Raw genomic sequence first — 23,332 nt, 5'->3', positions numbered from 1 at the left:
CCTACCATGGGCGTTCAACAAGCAATGCAACACACCTTTTTCTGAAAAGAATTTGGTTTTATTCGTGATTCCAACGCACCATATTGTTCCCCTCTCTGTTGGCTATAGAAATGTAATTTTCAACATACTCACCGTTCGCCGGCCGCAGTGGTCTACCGGTTCTAGGCGCTCAGTCAGGAACCGCGCGACCGCTACGGTCGCAGGTTCGAATCCTGCCTCGGGCATGGATGTGTGTGATGTCCTTAGGTTAGTTAGGTTTAAGTAGTTCTAAGTTCTAGGGGACTGATGACCACAGCAGTTGAGTCCCATAGTGCTCGGAGCCATTTGAACCATTTTGAACCATAGTCACCGTCCAAAGGGACAAAAATACGCCACCGTACAGGCCTGGATGTCCACATGGTACCACTGTACTGGACGACGTCGGAACCAACGTCTTGTTGCATCAGTAGCCTCTCCATCATCCGAGTACTGCGTCTCATTGAACTCATCCGTCATTGGGCCAGAGAGATGTAAGTCGGGAGGTGCGAGGTCCGGGATGTAGAGTGGATGAGGAAGAACTGTCCAATTAAGGTTACTGAGCTCCTCTCGGCTGCACAGACTTGTTGAGGCCTTGTGTTGTCGTTCAGAAGGAAATTTTCGTTTGCATTTTTATGGTGACGAACACACTGAAATCTTCTCTCCAATTTCCTGAGGGAAGCACAGTTCACTTCAGAGTTGATCGCTCCACCAGGATGGAGGACATCAAGTAGAGTAATCTCTTAAGAGTCCCAGAAGTCGGTAGCCATGACTTTACCGGATGAGGGCGCGACATCGAACATTTTTTCGGGGGAGAGCTGGTGTGGCGCCGCTCCATGGATTGGCGTTGTGTCTCTTTTTCTACATCTACATCTACATACATGCTCTATACGTGAGCCTATGGTGAATGGTGTAGGGTACCTTGTATCGCTACAAGTAATTTCCTTTTCTGTTCCACTGGCACACCGAGCGACGGAAAATGACTGTCTGTATGGCTCTGTTTTTTCTTTCTTTCTTTTGCTTGTGCCTTTTGTCCTCAACGACGCAGGGTCGGCATGGTTAATCGGATTTGGCAAGGTTAATTGAAGGGGTGGCCGGACGCCCTTCCTGCCGCCACCCCGTACCCCCCGGGAGGGAATTAGTGTACCCCAACTGTCTGCGACTAGTACAATCCATGGAATAGTGCGAAAGTGTTCAGATGTCTGCGAGCCGTGTAACTGAGGCGGGACATGGGGACCAGCCCGGTACACACATAGTGGGATATGGAAAACCGCCTAAAAACCACATCCAGGCTGGCCGGCACACCGGCCTCCGTCGTTAAGCCGCCGGGCGGATTCGATCCGGGGCCGGCGCGCCTACCCGAATCCAGTAAGCAGCGCATTACCGCTCTCAGCTAACCTGGCAGGTCGTCTGTATGGCCCTGTACGAGCCCAAATCTCTCTAATCTTATTTATCTTCATGGTCCTTACGCGAAATGTACGTTGACGGCAGTAGAATTGTTCTGCAGTTAGCCTCAAATGAATGAAATTCAAGTAAACGTGTAAATGTGAGAGTCACATTTAGAAGCGAGGAAGCGATGCATCACATATACATTCCTATTACCATCATATTTGGCATATCCCCAGCGCCGGCCGAAGTGGCCGAGCGGTTCTAGGCGCTACAGTCTGGAACCGCGCGTCGCTACGGTCGCAAGTTCGAATCCTGCCTCGGGCAAGGATGTGTGTGATGGCCTTGGTTAGTTAGGTTTAAGTAGTTCTAAGTTCTAGAGGACTGATGACCACAGCAGTTAAGTCCCATAGTTAAAAAAAAATCCCCAGCCTCGTTCTTTCCTGATAGAGCAGTGTTCAATATTACCCTTCATGCCTTCCTTTCTCTCAGTCCAACAACTAAACGCTAAGCCGGCCGGTGTGGCCGAGCGGTTCTTGGCGCCTCAGTTTGGAACTGCGCGGCCGCTACGGTCGCAGGTCCGAATCCTGCCACGGGCATGGATGTGTGTGATGTCCTTAGGTTAGTTAGTTTTAAGTAGTTCTGATTTCTAGCGGACTGATGACCTCAAATGTTAAGTCCCATAGTCCTCAGAGACAACTAAACGCTAATTTGTCCAAAGTTTACGACATGGATCACCTCATCTAGCCTCCTCAAATAATTAATAAATCATTTATCCCTTTCCCTCTCCATGGCATAACGATTCACTCTTCATAACTTGCACAATAAATAAATTAATAACACTATTTCTCCTTTGAATGTCAGTTATTTTTTTTATTTTTTTACATTTACAAACAATAATCACACTCTACTACAAAAACATGCCTCCTTGAACACATAGTGTTTAAATCTTACCCACCCAAAAAAAAAGGTACTCATTCGATTACTATCTAACGTTGTCACCTATCAACAACAATCTGTAGCCTCCCCATTTCCATGCACATCATTACATCTGATAGCTTTCAAAAACCTAAATCTTACTTAAAATTCCCCTTTTTCATGTTTTCTGGTTTCCTCATTTAAATAAATTTCTTTAGTACTGCATTAATTTCTTTATTTATTCACAATACTTCATTTACAGTGTGCCTTGGCATATACAATTCGCTCTTTGTAAATGTTCAGAATAAATCATTTATTCCTTTCCAACACACAAAAATAATCTACATCTACATAAATCACAAGCCATCACACATTGCGTGGCGGAGGATACCCTGTACCACTCGTAAGTAGAGCGAGGGAAAACCGACTGTTTATATGCCTCCACATAAGCCCTAATTTCTCGTATTTTATCTTCGTAGTCATTATGCGCAATGCATTTTGGCAGCAGTAGAATCGTTCGGCAGTCAGCTTCAAATAGCGGTTCTCTGAATTTAAATAATGAACAAACCAGAACTAAAATTAAGTAAGAATCAAGCCAGTACCAAAACTAAACAATGCATTGTATGATAATAATGTTGACGCAATCTGCATACATATTCTACATTTAAGTTCCTTTTCCACTTTATAGTGGGATGGACTTTATTTTGGCCGAACACCACTCTTTCCTCTTCTTGCTACTTTCTTACCCTTTATTTAGAAATGTATAAGTCTCGTCCATTTCTTTACTAACCAGTCCATTCCTAATATAATTTTCACATGCATGTTACCAACAACTAACACTGATTTCATAAACCATGCATTTTTAATAGTAAATTCCACTAATTTTTCTTTACTTACCTTAACTTTGTTCTGTCCAGTAATAGCCTTAATGCAGATTGCAGCAACTGATAAAATTGACTCTTCTGAATCCGCAGTTCTTTCTCATAGCTCTTCGTAATACGACTAACAATACTTCCTGAATCCAAAATCAAGACAACTTTCACCCAGTAACTTCTCCCATAACAGCTGGTTGATTGGTCTCACCTGTCCATAATTTTCCCTCAGATTTTAACATTTCCCCTTTTATAAATGCTCTCTGTTGCAAAAATTTTTTTCCTTCTTCAGCTGTTCACCGTAAAATATTAATTCTTGTTGCCAGTATAACTTTCCACAAATCTGTATGTTGTGCTCGACTATAATATTTTACACAAGGACACTTGAGTGCTCAGTTCCATGACTAAATAACGCCCATCATACAAATAAGAAACTTATGTAATCATTTGCCAGGTTTGTCACTTTTTCTATGTGATCAAACACAAACTCCAGCCACTACTTTAAAACTCAGTGTATCTGCCACGACAATTTCGCCTAAACTGATAAGATTCTGCTCTGTATTTTCGGTTGTTGTCAACTCTAAAAACAAATTCCTTCAAATACCATGACACAATATATGTCTCTTATGACAGCAGATTCAAAATAACCTTACAAGATCTTGAATATTCGCCCAGATGGATTTCTCTGAGGATGGAATTTTCAAATCAACACCTGCCTCTTTCTCTGTTTTAAGAATTCCTGAAATATTTGAGCTGTAAACTGTGGAGCACTGTCTGACAATAAGTGGTTCCCCCACTTTAGCAAAATATTTGTATCTCAAGATGTGCATTGCTGTTTTCCCAGTATCTCTCTGAAATGGATATGGTTTTGTAGGACTGGACTACTAACTCTAAAAACGCAAACTGTACTCTTCCTTGCCTTCATGGTAACAGTACAGACAATCAGTGTCTACGAAGAGTCGCAACTTCTTTTGTACATTTGAATAATGTGGATAATCAATTTTTTGAGTCTTCCACTTTGGCTTGTGGAGTATCAGGTATGTAGATCCAGGTGGATGATAGTCCTAAAACAATAGAAGCAATTAAGAACAATAGTACGTTCATTCATGCATGCGATGTAACGAAACTTGCCTTATTTCGGTTAGCACGCAGGCTGATCTTAGACAGTGCAGAATGCGTCCTCCGGAGTAGGCCAGTGCACCAACTGGCTATGCCAGGCAGAAGGCAGTGGCAGTGGTTGTGGCAGGCTCAAGCAGGAGGCTGGCATGCAGTGTCAGCAATCTCCATGGCTAGCTGATCATACCACACGGTGCAGATGCATGTCCCAGTGGAAGTAGCACCCAGGTTCGCATAAATGAACTGAGGACGCCAGTGTAACATACAGTGAGAGTGGCCCACAGATCCAAGCCTGTACTTGCAGAGTGTGCATGCACAGGGCATGCAGGAGCTTATCATTGCGTTCAGCTGAGGTACAAACCATGGACCCGTGGGTAGGCATAGTGAAGTCAGTAGAAGTCAATCAGCAGGTGCCCTCAACCCCCTCCACCCTCCTGCACCCCGCAACTGGGGTCATCCGTTCAGATCCCGGAGTCTTCACACCTAGGTACAGCCTGTACAGCCACGCTAGTGGGCGGTGTGTATGGTAGCAGCGTGTTGTGTGACCCACATTAGGACGACGATTGGCGATGAGTGCCTTCAGGAGCTGGATGAAGGCGGTGACACAGGATGATGAGTAGCTCAGTAGGCAGATCGGTTGAAGAGGAATGAAAATCACTAAAATGGGCAATCACAGACGTTGGAAAGAAAAATATAGGCACTAGAAAGGTAAATGTAAGAAACCACGAGTAAGATAAGAAATACTTAAGCTGATTGACGAAACGAGAGAGTACAAAAATGTTCAGGGAAATTCAGTAATTCAAAAATACAAGTCACTTACGAATGAAATAAATAGGAAGTGCAGGGAAGGTAAGGCGAAATAGCTGTATGAAACTCTGAAGAAATCGAAAAGGAAATGAATGTCGGAAGGACTGACTCAGAATACAGGAAGTCAAAAAACCTTCTGTCAAATTAAAAGCAAAGGTGGCAACATTAAGAGTGCAACGGGAATTCCACTGTTAAATGTAGAAGAGAGAGAGAGAATAAGTGGAAGGAGAACATTGAAGGCCTCTATGAGGAATAAAACTTATCTGATTCGTGGTAGAAAAAGAAACAGAAGTCGCCATGGAAGACATAGGGGGTCCAGAATTAGAATCAGAATCTTTAACAGCATTAATTAAAGAGGCAGAAGGTGTAGACCACATTCCATGGGAATTTCTAAAATACTTGGGGGAAGTGGCAGCGAATCAACTATTCATGTTGGTGTTCAGAATGAATGAAACTGGCGATATACCATCAGACTTTTGGGAAAACATCATCGACGCAGTTTCGAAAACTGCAAGTGCAATAATTTTCGCTCTATCACGTTAAAAACTCATGCAACCAAATTGCTAACAAGAAGAATGTAAAGGAAAATTGAGGATCTGTTAGATAAAGATCAGTTTGGCTTGAGGAAAGCCAAAGTCACCTGAGAAGCAATCTGACGTTGCGGTCGATAATGGAAGCAAGACTAAAGAAAAATCAACGCACGTTCATACGATTTGTCGACCTGGAAAAAGCATTCCACAATGTAAATTGCTGCAAGATTTCAAAATACTGAAAACAGGGAAAACGGGTGATATACAATATGTATAACAGCCATGAGGGAACAATAAGAGTGGACGACCAAGAAAGAAGTGCTCGTATTAAAAAGGGTGTGAGACAAGGATGTAGCCTTTCGCCCCTACTGTTCAGTCTGTACATCAAGGAAGCAATGATGGGAATAAAAGGAAGGTTCAGGAGCGGAATTAAAATACAAGGTGAAAGGATATCAGTGATACGATTCGCGGACGACATTGCTACCCTGAGTGAAAGTGAAGAGGAATTACATTATCTGCTCAACAGAATGAACAGTCTAATGACACGAAGATAATGAGAACTAGCAGAAAGAAAACAGCGGGAAACCTAAAATCAGGATTGATAGTGACGAAGTAGATGAAGTAAGGAATTCTTCTACCTAGGCAGGAAAATAACTAATGACAGAGTAAGAAGGACATCAAAAGCAGACTAGCAATGGCAAAAAGGGCATTCCTGGCCAAGGGAAGTCTACTAACGTCACATAGCGGCCTTAATTTGAGGAAAAAATTTCTGAGGACATACGTCTGGAGCACAGCATTGTATGGTAGTGAAACATGGACTGTGGGAAAACCGGAACAGAGGAGAATCGAAGCATTTGGGATGTGGTGCTACAGACGAATGTTGAAAATTAGGTGTACTGGTAAGGTAAGGAATGAGGAGGTTCTGCGCAGAATTGGGAGGAAAAGAACATGTGGAAAACACTGATAGGAAGAAGGGACAAGATGATAGATCTGTTAAGACATGAGGGAATGCCTTCCATGGTACTGGAAGGAGCTGTAAAGGGCAAAACCAAAAACTGTAGAGGAAGACAGAGATTGTAATACATCGAGCAAATAACTATGGACGTAGGTTGAAAGCGCTACTCTGAGATGAACAGATTAGCACAGGAGAGGAATTCGTGGCAGGCCGCATCAAACCAGTCAGAAGACTGATGACCAAAAAAAAATACAATATGTACAATAACCAACAGGGGAAAATAATAGTGGAAGACCGAGAACGAAGTGCTCGGATTCAAATGGTTCAAATGGCTCTGAGCACTATGGGACTCAACTGCTGTGGTCATAAGTCCCCTAGAACTTAGAACTACTTAAACCTAACTAACCTAAGGACATCACACACATCCATGCCCGAGGCAGGATTCGAACCTGCGACCGTAGCAGTCGCACGATTCCGGACTGCGCGCCTAGAACCGCGAGACCACCGCGGCCGGCGAAGTGCTCGGATTAAAAAGGGTGTAAGGCAGGGATATAGTCTTGAGTCCCCACTCTTTCAGTTTATACATCGAAGAAGCAATGGCGGAAATAAAAGGAAGGATCAAGAGTAGGACTAAAATTCAAGGTGAAAGAATGTCAATGATAAATTTCGCTGACGACATTGCTATCCTCAGTAGAAGTGAAGAAGAATTACATGATATGCTGAATGGAATGAACAGTCTATTGAGTGCAGAATATGCATTGAGAGAAAATTGAAGAAAGACATGGCAGTGAGAGGCAGCAGAAATGAAACAGCAAGAAACTTCAAAATTGGTGATCACGAAGTAGATGAAGTTAAGGAATTCTGCTACCTAGAAAGCAAATTAACCCTTGATGGACATAGCAAGGCGGGTATAGAAAGCAGACTAGTACGGGCAAAAAGTACATTCCTGGCCAAGAGAAGTCTGCTAGTGTCAAACATAGGTCTTGCGGAAGAAATTTATGAGAATTTACGTTTGGAGCACAGCATTATATGGTAGTGGAACATGCACTGTGGGAAAATCGGAACAAAAGAGAATCTACGCATTTGAGATCTGGTACTACAGAAGAATGTTGAAAATCAGTTGGACTGATAAAGCAAGGATTGAGAAGGTTCTCCGGAGAACCGGCGAGGAAAGGAATGTATAGAAAACACTGACAATAAGAAGGGACTGGATGATAGGACATCTGTAAAGGCATCAGGGAATAAGTTCCATGATACTAGGGGGAGCTGTAAAAACTGTAGAAGGCAGAGATTGGAATATATCCAGCAAATAATTGAGGACGTGGGTTGCAAATGCTACTCCGAGGTGAAGAGGTTGGCACAGAAAATAAATTGTTGGCGGGCCGTATCAAACAAGTTGGAAGACTGATTACTGAAAAAAACGAACTCTTACGTCTCTGATAGATGTAGTGTAATTATCTAGCTCTATACCGTATTAATTTTAAAAAATAGACAGTTTTGAAACGCTCGATTATAATTACAAAACAAATTTATTCAGAAACTTGTATGTAAGTCAACAACGACGTATCTCTGATGCGAGAAATTTAAATAAGAGAAGCCTGCAAAATTTTTGTTACAAATACGATCACTCCGATTCCGAAAACTTATTCGCGTCAAATATATGAAGGTCAAATGGTTCTAAGTACTATGGGACTTAACATCTGAGGTCATCTTATAACTACTTAAACCTAACTAACCTAAGGACATCACACACATGCATGCCCGAGGCAGGATTCGAACCTGCGACCGTAGCAGCAGCGCGGTTCCGGACTGAAGCGCCTAGAACCGCTCGGCCACACTCGTATATGGTCAACACTTTTTTTTTAATGGGTTATTTTAATTAGATATTTATTTTCTGATAGCGGCTATGAAAGGTTGGCACATTCGTCTGCAGATGCTTCGGTCCTCTTCTGTTCCGGTTTTCCTACAGTCCACGTTTCATTGCCACGCGATGTAAAGTTGCTGAAGTCTTTTTGTAACTGAGACAAAACCCACAAATAAAGTATGTTGTGGCTAAAAGTGCCTCTGACTCTTTTCTGAATGAAAAAGAAGGGGCAGTAAATCTTGTCCATCGACACTGCGTGCAACTCATTCGCCGTTGGCGAATCTTGTTCGTGTTCGATGGAGAAATGGTGTTTTTCTGTTCCCCAAACAAGAGCATAGTGCCAACTTTACGATTAGTGTGAAACGTTCTTCATCACTAAATATTAAACTCTTTACGAGTTATTGTCGTTGTCCTATCTTGCCAACATCTCGGCATAATTACCTGAATCAAGTGCTGCGCCAATTGCAGTCTGTACCATTTCATGTGCAAGCGTTTAAGCGTGATATGGAATCTGCAGCTCAGGACTTGCTCGACGTGTTGATTTCTGTGGGCTTAGCCGTAATGCAGCTCGGACGCGATCAGCATTTTGCACCGACAAAGGAGGCCGAGCAGGTTCAAATGGTTCAGATGGCTCTGAGCACAATGGGACTCAACTGCTGTGGTCATAAGTCCCCTAGAACTTAGAACTACTTAAACCTAGCTAACCTAAGGACAGCACACAACACCCAGCCATCACGAGGCAGAGAAAATAACCCGGGCGTGGGAAGCGAGAACGCTACCGCACGACCACGAGAGGCCGAGCAGGACTTTTTATCATTGCAAACGCAGGCGTTCTCTTCAAACGGAAATTCTGGTGGGTGGCTCGTGGTGAAAGTTACTAACACCTCTTTTAGTAACTGAGGGTCACACTCACTCTCAATTGTGATGTATTTGCCATTTTCTACGCTAGTGCTAACTTTTGATGAGAGCCTGTAACAAACAAATTGCGACCTCACCTAAGAAAATCAACGTCAGATACATCATTAACAGGTTAAGGTTTGAATCAAGTTAGTTGTTTCTATGAATTTTTGAATGTGTAAAATTCTTTTGTGCTCACTCCGTGTACTCCAGCCCTGGCAGTAGTGCTAAAATTGGGCATGTGGTACGTAGCCCTGGTCTGGTGCCAGGATGGAACCTTCCATTACGTCAGCACGGCCCCTCTATAGCCTCTCTCATCAGACCGCAGTAACAGCTTTCCTCCCACGTGGTCGCAAGTTGGAGCTAGTTAAAAGGCTGTGGCGCAACAGCGTCTCCTCGAAGCTCTCGTGGTAGCTAAACAAACCAATGATGAAACACGCTGCTCTTCTTTAATAACCTTCAACGAATTCATCAGTCCTACCTAGTAAGAGTCCCATGCTGTCGAGTAATAGTTATGACATACCTCATGATATCGCGTCGGCCGTTCTTTTGTCCTGCGTAGTGAAGCTACTCGACGTGGCCTGGACTCAACAAGTCGATGGAAGTACCCTGCAGAAATACTGAGCCGCGCTGCCTCTACAGCCGGCCACAGTGTGGAAGCGTTGCCGGTGCAGCGTTTTGTGTGCGGACTTACCTCTCGATTATGTTCCATTAACGTTCGATAGGATTCATGTCTGGCGATTCTGGGTAGCCAAATCATTCGCTCGAATTGTACAGAATGTTCATCAAAGGCATGGCGCATTTATATCGGTCCTGCCTGGAGCCTGTGCATCGGGAGAATGACTCATGCGTGCACAGTGACAGATAATCCGAAGCGAGTTCAGTCGAGTATGCGGTTTTTTCATCCACCATAGTACAGTAGCGGACAGAGACGTTCAACAGTTCAAGAGAATATTTTTGTGAGTTGTTCTGTTTACTTCTTGAAGGTTTTTTTGTTTATTACGTTTGTACAGTTTTGTATATGTTTTTAGTAGTGTAAATGATGTGTCAGTGTGGTCAAAAGTAAATATGTAAATTATTGTTGTATTGACAAACGCTGTACGAAGTAGCGTGAGAAATTTTTATGACAGTGTTAATGTAGACGACGGCGAATTTTGTACCATAATATGTTAAGTAAGTTTATGCTAAAAGGAAGGCTAATTCGAGTGCAAATTAAAATAGTTAATAACGTAAAGTATAAATAAAATATCAGAATGTTAAATATTTATGTCGGGAAAAAGCACAGTTCGAAAGTATGTTGGTTGTTGATTGATTAGTCATGGAAAGCGAGGACTAGCGCGGGAGAATAATGTTTTTCTATTGGCCTTAAAGAAAACTGACCAATCAGAACGGAGTATTCTTGGCGCGTCTTTTGTCTTGGAGATATAGAATGCTTACAGCAGTCTAAAGTAGTCGGAATCCAGCCTTTCAATGGTACGGTCGTGTGTAGTATGAGTTACGAAGGAAGTTATATTTTGCCGGTTTTAGTTGTGCTACACGCCTCAAAAGTGCTTTAAAGTAAAGGCGAATTTATTCCCGGATGTTTTTTTTTAGAAAGTAGGGATTTTTAAGCAATTTTGTGTATGAGAAAAGACAGTAATTTCACGTGGCATATTGAGCAGATCGATGACCAAAAACTTTGGAGCATTAGGCATCGACAAACTTAATAGTGTTGCGAGCATTTTCATTTAAGAACAATCCGTGTTTAGTAGCTGCTCAGATTTCGAGAAATACGTTACCATAAGCTTGCTAACGTGAATGAAACGGTTTGTGCATGACTGTGTTAGGATTAGCACTGGCTTGACAGTGAATTTGTAACTCAAACTTCAGAATATACGGAAGTTTTGCCAGTATTTCCACCTTTCATTCAAAACTAAGACCTTTTCCCGATTCTTGGAATAGTTAATTTGTTTGCAGCCTGGTGATAGTTACAGTACGGTAGGTTTCTGCTCGTCTTCTCTACCGGCGATGTGCTGCGACGAGTTCACAGGTAGGTGCTGGTTTAATCCCACAAAGGAAACGCGCCGCCGCAATCTATAAAAATTCCATCGTTGTTTCGTAATATGAAGTCCATAAATGGCTGCAGATGGTATCCAACTACACGAACATAACCATTTCCAGTCAATGATCGGTTCAGTTGGACCAGAGAACCCAGCCCATTCAATGTAAACACAGCCACCACCATTATGTAGCCAGAACCAGCCTGCACGGTACCTTGTTGACAACTTGGATCCATGGCTTCGTGCAGTCTGCGCCACACTCGAACCTTACCATCAGCTCTTGCTAGTTGAAATCGGGACTCAGCTGACCAGGCCACAGTTTCCCAGGCGTCTAGGATCCAGTAGATATGGTTGGGTTGTTTGGGGGGAGAAGACTAGACAGCGAGGTCAATCTGTCTCATCGAATTAGGGAAGGACGGGGAAGGAAGTCGGCCGTGCCCTTTCAAAGGAATCCCGGCATTTGCCTGAAGTGATTTAGGGAAATCACGGAAAACCTAAATCAGGATGGCTGGGCGCGGGATTGAACCGTCGTCCTCCCGAATGCGAGTCCAGTGTGCTAACACTGGGCCACCTCGCTCTGCTGTTATTTCGCGCAGTGTCTGATAGCGCTGACAGCTTTACGCAGACTTCACTGCTCTCATTCGTTAACTAAAGACGACGGCCACTGCGTTGTCCATGGTGAGAGGTAACGCCGTAACTTTTGTATTCTCGGCACCCTCTTGACACTATGACTGTCATAATATTGAATTCCCTAGCGATTTCCGAAATAAAATGTCCATTGTGTGTTGCTCCAACTTTCATTCCACTTTCAAAGTCTGTTAATTGTCGTCGTGCGTCCACAAACACATTGGAAACTTTTTCACAAGAACCGGCAGAGTACTACTGACAGCTCCGCCAATGCACTGCCCTTTTATACTTTGTACACGGGTTACTACTGCAATCTGTTTATCTTGTCCTGCGACTTTTGTCACCTCTTTATAATGGGTCTAACGAGAATTTGTAAGCTACCTCCTTCAAGGATGAATTACTCGTACAATTCCTTACGATTCTTTCAACTTATCTCCGCCATTCATCTGTATTTCCTACAATTTTATGTAGTCGTTCTACTTTAAATCATTCTAGCCACATGCTCCTTGATATATGTGGTGTAGTAGGAGGAATAGTCAATATTCAGGTGTAGAACAGAAAAACTGATTTGAAGAAAATAACTTCTTGTGGACATATGCCCTATTCCGAATAGTTTCTTAGAAAGAATACGTTTCTTGTACATTAGTTTTCGGGTTAGCGGCGGGCACGTAGACCATCCTATCTCGTTGCGTAAGTCATCGGATTTTTGTTTATGGGGTTAGATGAAGTTCACTTACACTACCGTCTGCATCAAGAAATCCAAACGCCGAAGCTCTGATAGCTTCTGATATTTGTTCTGTTTCGTTATCGTCTCTTCCGTGTACATAGACCAGAGACCACCAAGTGCCATGCAGATTCAGCCAAAAATGCTGTAATCGACGCTTAAAATGAGACATGTGCAGAAGCGAACATTTTTAGAACATCTACAATTCTAAGAGGAAGTACACCTTTGAAATGTTAATTTTTTGTTAATATTTGAACTGATGTAATTTTCAAAGTCCATTCTAAACCTAAATATTAAGTAGGGAAAAAGGCCGTTGTTGCTGATTTCCAAGTACTTTTTAGGCTTCCGATTATCAACAGAAGAAAACGAAACCATTGTGGGGTCACTTTGTTTCAGTCTGTCTGTCCTTCTGTTAAGACCCCGCTTTCTTAGGAACGGATGAGGTATCAGTCAGAAATTTATGTCCAACACTGAGGTGTACGATCACTTCGCCATTTAAAACATTTAAGTTTCTAAGTGGATGCAGTCAAAAGATATGCCATTTGTGTCACATACTTTGATATTCACAAACTCAGTCCTTAAAACTTATATGTGAACTACATACAGAATTAACTTTGAACAGAACACTCAGAGTGGAAGTCCTACTCGCAGTTGTCCAATTCTATTCATTTTAGATGAATTCTGACATTGTGGTTGATAATGGAGGCAAGACTAAAGAAAAATCAAGATATCATCATAGGATTTATCGACCTGAAAAAACTGTTCTGAAGTATAAAATGGTGCAAGATGTTAGAAGTTCTGAGAAAATATGGGTAAGCTATAGGGAGAGACGGGTAATAAACAATATGTAAAAGAACCAAGAGTGAATAATAAGAGTGGACGACCAAGAACGAAGTACGCGGATTAAAAAGAGTGTAAGACAGGGAGGTAGTCTTTCGCTCCTACTGTTTAATCTATATATCTGAGAAGCAATGATGGAAATGAAAGAAAGATTCAGGCAGGAGTGGGATTAAAATTCAAGGTGAAAGGATATTAATGATAAGATTTCCTTATGACAAGGCTATCCTTGTTGATGTGAAGAAGAATTATAGGGTATGTATACAGTTTCATCTAACATTATTACCATCATTTTTCCAGAATTAAATTCTCTACAACTTTTACTGAAAACTTTGTGCAATTGTCTGGAATTTAAGAAACAAATTGGATCAAGTTGTTAACAAATTAAAAAAAATGGCTCAAATGGCTCTAAGCACTATGGGACTTAACATCTGAGGTCATCAGTCCCCTAGACTTGGAACTACTTAAACCCAAGGACATCACACACATCCATGCCCGAGGCAGGATTCGAACCTGCGACCGTAGTAGCAGCGCGGTTCCGGACTGAAGCGCCTAGAACCGCTCTGCCACATCGGCCTGCAACAAATTAAAAATATAACGAAATTACGTCTTTGCTTCTCTGGTTGTTCTGGAGAACTACTGCAGATACATGTCTTCGACATGTTTTATTAGATTCACCAGGTCAATAACAACAAAACAAATGGAAATCGTGCTTTACATTAACCTCATACAGATTTGCATTGGCTTCATATTAGCGAAGTTGCAAAAGTTCAGGCAAAAATCTTTTATTAGCCGTAACTCTGTAACCAAAAGTTTGCGGACCTATGTTTATATGAACTTCTTTCTTTAGTTTTACTTGTAGAATAACATATTAAAATATTTGCATACCTTCGTGAATTAGCCTGTATATACCAGGTGGCCCAGTGAAGGACGTCCCCTGTGGTTTTATATCTCCCGCATACGTTATTGCAAGGACGATTGCCTCCTCACTGCTGTCCAAAGGGGAAGTGCAGATACAAGCTAAACTCCAGCGAGCTTTGTCGCCATCTTCGTGCATTATTCTCCTGGTTTCGCTCTGATAAGGTCGCTTGGCCGTCTGTTTGTAGTTCGAGTCGGGCCTTACAGCCAAACAGGTAACAACAGCGAAATACTCCCGTCAAGACTACACCGATATGATTCTCGTCTATGAGGAGACGCACAGCAATGCAGTTGAGGTCTGAAGGATGTTTTCACTACGTTTCCCAACGCGACATCTGCCTAATGAGTATGTTTTTAGACGTACTGAGATGCGTTTAAGAACCGAGGGAGCTCTCCAGGTACAACGTGTCGTGGAAAGACCCGATGTTGCCCGGAATCTTATCGAATATTTTTAGCATTTTCCACGCACGGCAAGCATGGCTAAGAGGAATATAACACGTATGTACCACTTAGTTACCGTGCTATTGCATTTAGGAAGCAGTATTATTTGTACCTATAATAATAATATTGTTATTATTATTATTATTATTATTATGAAAGTCAATAGATCTCGCCCAGTAATATGTCATCGTAACTGGGACAAAGGAGAGCTCTAGCGGACCTGAGGATATCGAGGTCTTCCGTAGAAAGGATTCTGCAGGAACGAAAATACGAGGGGTATCAACAAAGTACATTACGTTTTGGAATTAAAAATAAATAAAGTATTGGAAATTTTTTTGTTATATACAGATGAAAGCCACACTTAAATACTACTTTTCTACATAGTTGCCATTTAAATTAAGGCACTTATCGTAGCGATGGACGAGCTTGGAAATTCCTTCGTCGTAAAATTCGGCCGCCTGCGCCTTCAACCACGTGGTTACCTCTTCTTGAAGCTTTGCGTCGTCATCAAAACGCTGAATAGCCAACCACTTCTTCATTAACTATATATGACGGTAGTTGTTCCCGAAAGAACAGTTACCGTCGATGACCATGCAGCTTGCTATAAATGAAATGATAATTAAATAGACACCCTAGCTGCAAGCAGGCGTTGATGCACTTCATTGGGGACATGCTGAAAATGTGTGCCCCGACCGGGACTCGAACCCGGGATCTCCTGCTTACATGGCAGACGCTCTATCCATCTGAGCCACCGCGGGCACAGAGGATAGAGCGTCTGCAGGGACTTATCCCTTGCACGCTCCCCGTGAGATCCACATTCCCAACATGTCCACAACACTACATTCGTAGTGCGCCTAATAGATGTTTGCCCATCATACTCATTACTCGTGGCAGATTAATCTACCAAGTCCCGTACGAGTTCGGGCATAGCGTGTGCGTTCGCACAAGAAGGTCAAAGGCCGGGAACCCATATTATTAACTATATATGACGGTAGTTGTTCCCGAAAGAACAGTTACCGTCGATGACCATGCAGCTTGCTATAAATGAAATGATAATTAAATAGACACCCTAGCTGCAAGCAGGCGTTGATGCACTTCATTGGGGACATGCTGAAAATGTGTGCCCCGACCGGGACTCGAACCCGGGATCTCCTGCTTACATGGCAGACGCTCTATCCATCTGAGCCACCGCGGGCACAGAGGATAGAGCGTCTGCAGGGACTTATCCCTTGCACGCTCCCCGTGAGATCCACATTCCCAACATGTCCACAACACTACATTCGTAGTGCGCCTAATAGATGTTTGCCCATCATACTCGTACGGGACTTGGTAGATTAATCTGCCACGAGTAATGAGTATGATGGGCAAACATCTATTAGGCGCACTACGAATGTAGTGTTGTGGACATGTTGGGAATGTGGATCTCACGGGGAGCGTGCAAGGGATAAGTCCCTGCAGATGCTCTATCCTCTGTGCCCGCGGTGGCTCAGATGGATAGAGCGTCTGCCATGTAAGCAGGAGATCCCGGGTTCGAGTCCCGGTCGGGGCACACATTTTCAGCATGTCCCCAATGAAGTGCATCAACGCCTGCTTGCAGCTAGGGTGTCTATTTAATTATCATTTCATTTATAGCAAGCTGCATGGTCATCGACGGTAACTGTTCTTTCGGGAACAACTACCGTCATATATAGTTAATAATATGGGTTCCCGGCCTTTGACCTTCTTGTGCGAACGCACACGCTATGCCCGAACTCGTACGGGACTTGGTAGATTAATCTGCCACGAGTAATGAGTATGATGGGCAAACATCTATTAGGCGCACTACGAATGTAGTGTTGTGGACATGTTGGGAATGTGGATCTCACGGGGAGCGTGCAAGGGATAAGTCCCTGCAGACGCTCTATCCTCTGTGCCCGCGGTGGCTCAGATGGATAGAGCGTCTGCCATGTAAGCAGGAGATCCCGGGTTCGAGTCCCGGTCGGGGCACACATTTTCAGCATGTCCCCAATGAAGTGCATCAACGCCTGCTTGCAGCTAGGGTGTCTATTTAATTATCATTTCATTTATAGCAAGCTGCATGGTCATCGACGGTAACTGTTCTTTCGGGAACAACTACCGTCATATATAGTTAATAATATGGGTTCCCGGCCTTTGACCTTCTTGTGCGAACGCACACGCTATGCCCGAACTCGTACGGGACTTGGTAGATTAATCTGCCACGAGTAATGAGTATGATGGGCAAACATCTATTAGGCGCACTACGAATGTAGTGTTGTGGACATGTTGGGAATGTGGATCTCACGGGGAGCGTGCAAGGGATAAGTCCCTGCAGACGCTCTATCCTCTGTGCCCGCGGTGGCTCAGATGGATAGAGCGTCTGCCATGTAAGCAGGAGATCCCGGGTTCGAGTCCCGGTCGGGGCACACATTTTCAGCATGTCCCCAATGAAGTGCATCAACGCCTGCTTGCAGCTAGGGTGTCTATTTAATTATCATTTCACTTCTTCATTGCTGGAAACAAGTGGAAGTCGCTCGGTGCCAGGTCGGGACTTAAAAGATTCGAGAACTTCACGAGTTGCATTTGCCATGTGGGCCCGGGCGTTGTCGTGAATCAGCAAGATCTTTGAGCCCAACTTTCCCCTGTGCTTGTTTTGTATTGCTCTTCTGAGGTTGTGCAGAGTTTGGCAATACCTTTGAGAGTTTATTGGAGTGCCTCTTTCCAGGAAATCCACAAAAATCGCACCTTTTCTGTCCCAAAAGACAGTCGCCATCACCTTCCTTGCCGACATTGTCTGCATGCATTTCTTGGGTTTTGGGGGGGAATTTGTGTGCCCCCACTGCATTGACTGCAATTTTGTCTCGCAGTTCACATGCTTAACCCATGTTTCGTCACCAGTAACGATGCGATCGAGTAATGAGTCGCCATCTTTCTCGTAAGCGTCCAAAAACGTTATCGCTGCAGCCATTCGCTGATTTTTGTGAATCTCTGTCAAGATTTTTGGTATCCATCTTGCACAAAACTTATGGTAACCAAGCTTTTCGGTAGTGATTTCGTGCAATAAACTTTGTGAAATTTGTGGAAAACTCATAGATTCAAATGGTTCAAATGGCTCTGAGCACTATGGGACTCAACATCTGTGGTCATAAGTCCCCTAGAACTTAGAACTACTTAAACCTAACTAACCTAAGGACATCACACACATCCATGCCCGAGGCAGGATTCGAACCTGCGACCGTAGCAGTCGCGCGGTTCCTGACTGAGCGCCCAGAACCGCTAGACCACCGCGGCCGGCTAACTCATAGAGAGTTCCGTTATTGTGAAATTACGGTTTTCACGGACCGCGGCATCGACTTTTTCGACAAGTTCTTATGGGATTTACGAAACGGAACCGTACGATCCAGATATGTTAAAAGAATGAATAAGTCATTCTTGCGCAGCAGTATCTGCAGAAATGTTAAGAGGTGTCCTTGATAATACCGAGAGGCGCTTACATCAATGACGGACATGCATTTGAATATTTGTATTATGAATAATGAAATTGTAAAGATCTGTCAGTCTATAACATGGGTTTAAAGGAACATCATTTATGATATTCGTTATATTCATTGTTATTTATTGCTGTCAAAGATACAAGAACATTTATGTAATACTGCTAATTGTGAAGCACGAATTGGTGCATCATGTGTTGTTAATAAAATAGTTGTCACATGTTGCTGCGCCTTGAAACAAGTAATTAATATGCTTTGGTCCTTGCGCGTATTATTTTGCGTAGGGACAGACACCTTTCTCGAGTTCAGGAATCGAACCCGGCACCCCTCCTACAACAAGCAAGTTTCCTAGCGATGAGCTATAGGACCAGTTACAGCTGTAAAGTGTTTGTTTTCAAGCGCAGGTCATACGTTTAGCAGGATCTCCTCTCTGTTGGATATATATATATATATATATATATATATAGCTTAGGCCACCCGGCCACACACACACATATATATATATATATAAAATAAGTTCATAAATGTCTAAATATGTATATTGAAGGATTCTTCTGTGGTATGAAGGGACTTGCCATCGGAAAACTTTTTTAATCTATTTTTAGAAAACTTCTGCTCTTTATCACACATTTTATTTCACTCGACAGATTCTCAAAGAGTTTTATATTGCATATTTCGTCCCTTCTTGTGGCAAAGGCAGCTTTATTAAAAGCGTAATGTAATCATTTTTCCTTTCTTGTTTTATACTATTGAATATCTCTGTTGCTGAAATGACTCTGTCTCTGAAATGGATTGTTGATAATCCATCTCTTAAGTTAATAAACGTACAGTGAAACTGTGGTTAATATTTCCAGCTACTTATATCTACTCTGTAATACTCCCTTGGGGCACACCAGAAAACTACTTTCACATTTAAATCTCACTGATTAGTTGGAAGCGTAGAAATCTATTGACTAGGAAGTGTTTAATCTATTCCCGAGAGTGGGAGACATTCCATAAATTGGTATACTTTGCACTCGTAGACCGTAATGCCTCTTCTGCACTTCTCGTATACCCATTGTGACTCCACGCTCTAAGCCACCATGTTTGGCCATGTCTAGCTTTAGGAAGCCAGAAGGCCAGTTATGCAGCAGTAACAGAAATAATCTCGAAATGGAGTCATACGTCGGAATGTGCCGCTAACGGAGACACGTCCAGCGCTGCTAACAGGTGCTCTCATTAGAGATGGGCCACGGCTGGAAGGCAGCGACGTCCCTCGTTTGTAGCCCGAATTACTGTGTCTCGCCGCCGCGCCGGACTGGAGAGTGGGAGGTTAGGAGGGAGTATTCCAGGCAGTGAGGGCTCCCGTGGGACGTCGGCAGACCCGGGACCCGAGCGTCGGCAGCAATTAGCGCTGCCTCCGACGCCCCCAGCCTCTGCACTAGAGGCTGCGCGGGGACTGCAGCAGGTGCTGGCTGCTAATGAAGAGAGTGCAGATCAGTCCTGAAGTTGCGAAAGGTTTACTTGCCACGGTTACAGTTAGGTTCACCATTCCTTCAAGAGTGAATACCTATAGCGAAATACACTGAGGAACCAAAACATTACGACCGCATTTAGAACACAATACAGCAGGGCTTCTTCATGTGCACGGATTCGACGAATCCTTGGTAGCGTTCTGGAAGTATATGGTACCAGATGTCTGCGCTCAGTTCATGCAATTCTCGTAAGTCAAGGGCCGATGGTTCGCTGGAACTCAGAGGGCGTCTGGTAGCGTAGATGACGTGCTCCATCGGGGTTCAGTTCAGGAAATTTGTTGGTCAACGCCATCAGCCTGAGCTCACTATCCTGCTCCTCAAAGCATTGTAGCGCGCTTCTGGCTTTATGAAATGGAATGTTATCCTGGTGGAAGATGCCATCGCCGTCGGGGAAGACATCAAAAATGAATGTATGTGGTGGTCCCCAATAAAGCTCACTTATTCCACAGCATCTACATCTTCATCAACATTTATACTCCGCAAGCCACCCGACGGTGAGTGGCGGAGGGCACTTTACGTGCCACTGGCACTTTACGTGCCACTGTCATGACCTCCTTTTCCTGTTCGAGTCGTGTATGGTTCGCGGGAAGAACGATTGCCGGAAAGCCTCCGTGCGCGCTCAAATCTCTCTAATTTTACATTCGTGATCTCCTCGGGAGCTATAAGTAGTGGGAAGCAATATATTCGATACCACATCCAGAAACGCACCCTCTCGAAACCTGGACAGCAAGCTACACCGCGATGCAGAACGCCTCTTTTACAGAGTCTGCTACTTGAGTTTGCTAAACATCTCCGTAACGCTATCACGCTTACCAAATAACCCTGTGACGAAACGCGCTGCTCTTCTTTGGAACTTCTCTATGTCCTCTGTCAACCCGAACTGGTACGGATCCCACACTGACGAGCAATACTCAAGTATAGGTCGAACGAGTGTTTTGTAAGCCACCTCCTTCGTTAATGGACTACATTTTCTAAGGACTCTCCCAATGAATCTCAACCTGGCACCCGCCTTACCAACAATTAATTTTACATGATCATTCCACTTCAAATAGTTCCGCAGGCATACTCCCAGATATTTTACAGAAGTAACTGCTACCAGTGTTTGTTCCGCTATCATATAATCATACAATAAAGAATCCTTCTTTCTATGTATTTTCAATACATTACATTTGTCTATGTTAAAGGTCAGTTGCCACTCCCTCCAGCAAGTGCCTATCCGCTGCAGATCTTCCTCCATTTCGCTGCAATTTTCTAATGCTGCAACTTCTCTGTATACTACAGCATCATCCGCGAAAAGTCTCATGGAACTTCCGACACTATCTGCTAGGTCATTTATATATATTGTGAAAAGCAATGGTCCCATAACACTCCCCTGTGGCACGCCAGAGGTTACTTTAACGTCTGTAGACGTCTCTCCATTGAGAACAACATGCTGTGTTCTGTTTGCTAAAAACTCTTCAATCCAGTCACACAGCTGGTCTGATATTCAGTAGGCTCTTACTTTGTTTATCGGGCGACAGTGCGGAACTGTATCGAACGCCTTCCGGAAGTCAAGGAAAATGGCATCTACCTGGAAGCCTGTATCTAATATTTTCTGGGTCTCATGAACAAATAAAGCGAGTTGGGTCTCACACGATCGCTGTTTCCGGAATCCATGTTGATTCCTACAGAGAGGCAGAACTGGCGTTGCGGTTGATAACGGAAGCAAGACTAAAGAAAAATCAAGACACCTTCACAGGATTTTTCAACCTTGTAAAACGGTTCGACAACGTCAAAAGGCGCAAGATGTTCGAAATTCTGTGAAAAATAGGAGTAAGCTCTATAAAACGACGAATAATATATGTACAAAAGACAAGAGGGAACAATAAGAGTGAATGACCAAGAACGATTAAAAATGGTTGCAAGACAGGGATGTAAACTTTCGCCTCTATTGTTCAATCTACACGTCGAAGAATCAATGACGGAAATAAAAGAAAGGTTCAATAGCGGGATTAAAATTCAAGGTGAAAAGTTATCAATGGAATAACAGGATCTGATGATTGGAAGAACAGTCTAACGAGTACAGAATATGAACTGAGAGTAAATCGAAGAAATATGAAAGTAATGAGAAGTAGCAGAAATGAGATCAGCGAGAAGTTTAACATCAGGATTGGTGAACACGAAGTAGATTAAATTAAGGAATTTTACCACCTGACATTTTTCAACAACAATCCGCCATGTCATAAGGTCAGGAGTGTGATGGAGTCGTTTGAGGAACACAGCAACGAGTTCCAGTTGATGTGTTCGACCCCAACTTGCCAGATCTGAGCCCGTTCGAACACATCTGGGATGCGTCTGAACATAACGTCAGAGCTCATCGCCTCCGTCACCGGAATTATCGGGAATAAGGTGACTGATGCCGAGCCACGACGCGTCGCCGCTGTTACCTGTGCCACAGGTGCACATACCAGTTATTAGGTAGATGGCCATAATGTTCTCGCCGATCAGTGCAAGTCGTTTCTCTGTAAGCAGAGTAACGATTGAAACTTCCTGGCAGATTAAAACTGTGTACCGGACCGATACTAGAACTCGGGAACATTGCCTTTCGCGGGCAAGTGCTCTACCATCTGAGCTACCCAAGCACGACTCACGACTCGTCCTCACAGCTCTAATTCCGCCAGTACCTCGTCTCCTACCGTCCAAACTTCACAGAAGCTCTCCCACGAAGCTTGCAGGAGTAGCACTCTTGGAAGAAAGGATATTGCGGAGACATGGCTTTGCAGTGGAGTGTGCGCTGATATGAAACTTCCTGGCAGATTACTGGTGGAATTAGAGCTGTGAGGACGGGTCGTTAGTCGTGCTTGGATAGCTCAGATGGTAGAGCACTTGCCCGCGAAGGGCAAGGATCCCGAGTTCGACTCTCGGTTCGCACACAGTTTAATCTGCCAGGAAGTTTCATATCAGCGCACACTCCGATGCAGAGTGAAAATTTCATTCTAGAATAACGATTGTTTGCTTCTCTATGGAGTCTGAGGCATCATGGCTTTTTCACGAATGAATACCTGAGTTGAGTTTCTATTCCTGGCTTACGAGTAAATGAAATCGCTAGTCGCGCTCTGTATCGTACTGAAGTACTGTCAGCTCTAGGATTTTGCGGACGGTCTATTAGGTCCACTGTGTAGACAGAATTTATGGGTACCCAACGTAAATTCTCTGCACGGCGACCAAAGAGCAGGTCGAACTGCAGTACCACGTCTCCCAACACTGTAAGCTGTGATACACGCATCACAGCTCGGCAGATAGGAAAACACTGATAGTATATGTTTTGAGTTCCATTTGCTTGTTTTATGAGCTCTCTACTGTCGGTTCCAGTCAGGGCGCAGCTCTTCTGCATCTTGGGGCTGC

General features: G+C 43.6%; 1 protein-coding gene and 5 non-coding genes across 6 annotated transcripts in view; 4 read left to right on the top strand and 2 right to left on the bottom strand.

The window, feature by feature from the left end:
- LOC126234961 (probable G-protein coupled receptor 158) overlaps positions 1–23,332 on the top strand; it is a 375,069-nt gene that overhangs the window by 140,880 nt on the left and 210,857 nt on the right. The gene's annotated exons all lie outside the window — the stretch shown is intronic.
- Trnat-ugu (transfer RNA threonine (anticodon UGU)) lies at positions 15,631–15,705 on the bottom strand. Its single transcript has one exon. It is a non-coding gene; the product is annotated as a tRNA-Thr (tRNA).
- Trnat-ugu (transfer RNA threonine (anticodon UGU)) lies at positions 16,068–16,142 on the bottom strand. The gene has a single exon. It is a non-coding gene; the product is annotated as a tRNA-Thr (tRNA).
- Positions 16,421–16,495, top strand: Trnat-ugu (transfer RNA threonine (anticodon UGU)). The gene has a single exon. It is a non-coding gene; the product is annotated as a tRNA-Thr (tRNA).
- Trnat-ugu (transfer RNA threonine (anticodon UGU)) lies at positions 16,858–16,932 on the top strand. The gene has a single exon. It is a non-coding gene; the product is annotated as a tRNA-Thr (tRNA).
- Positions 17,295–17,369, top strand: Trnat-ugu (transfer RNA threonine (anticodon UGU)). The gene has a single exon. It is a non-coding gene; the product is annotated as a tRNA-Thr (tRNA).

Source organism: Schistocerca nitens, chromosome 2 (assembly GCF_023898315.1).
Source record: "Schistocerca nitens isolate TAMUIC-IGC-003100 chromosome 2, iqSchNite1.1, whole genome shotgun sequence".
NCBI classification, from domain to species: Eukaryota; Metazoa; Arthropoda; class Insecta; order Orthoptera; family Acrididae; genus Schistocerca; species Schistocerca nitens.
Note: the sequence above shows the minus strand (reverse complement) of the source record. Positions and strands in the feature narration are given on the sequence as shown.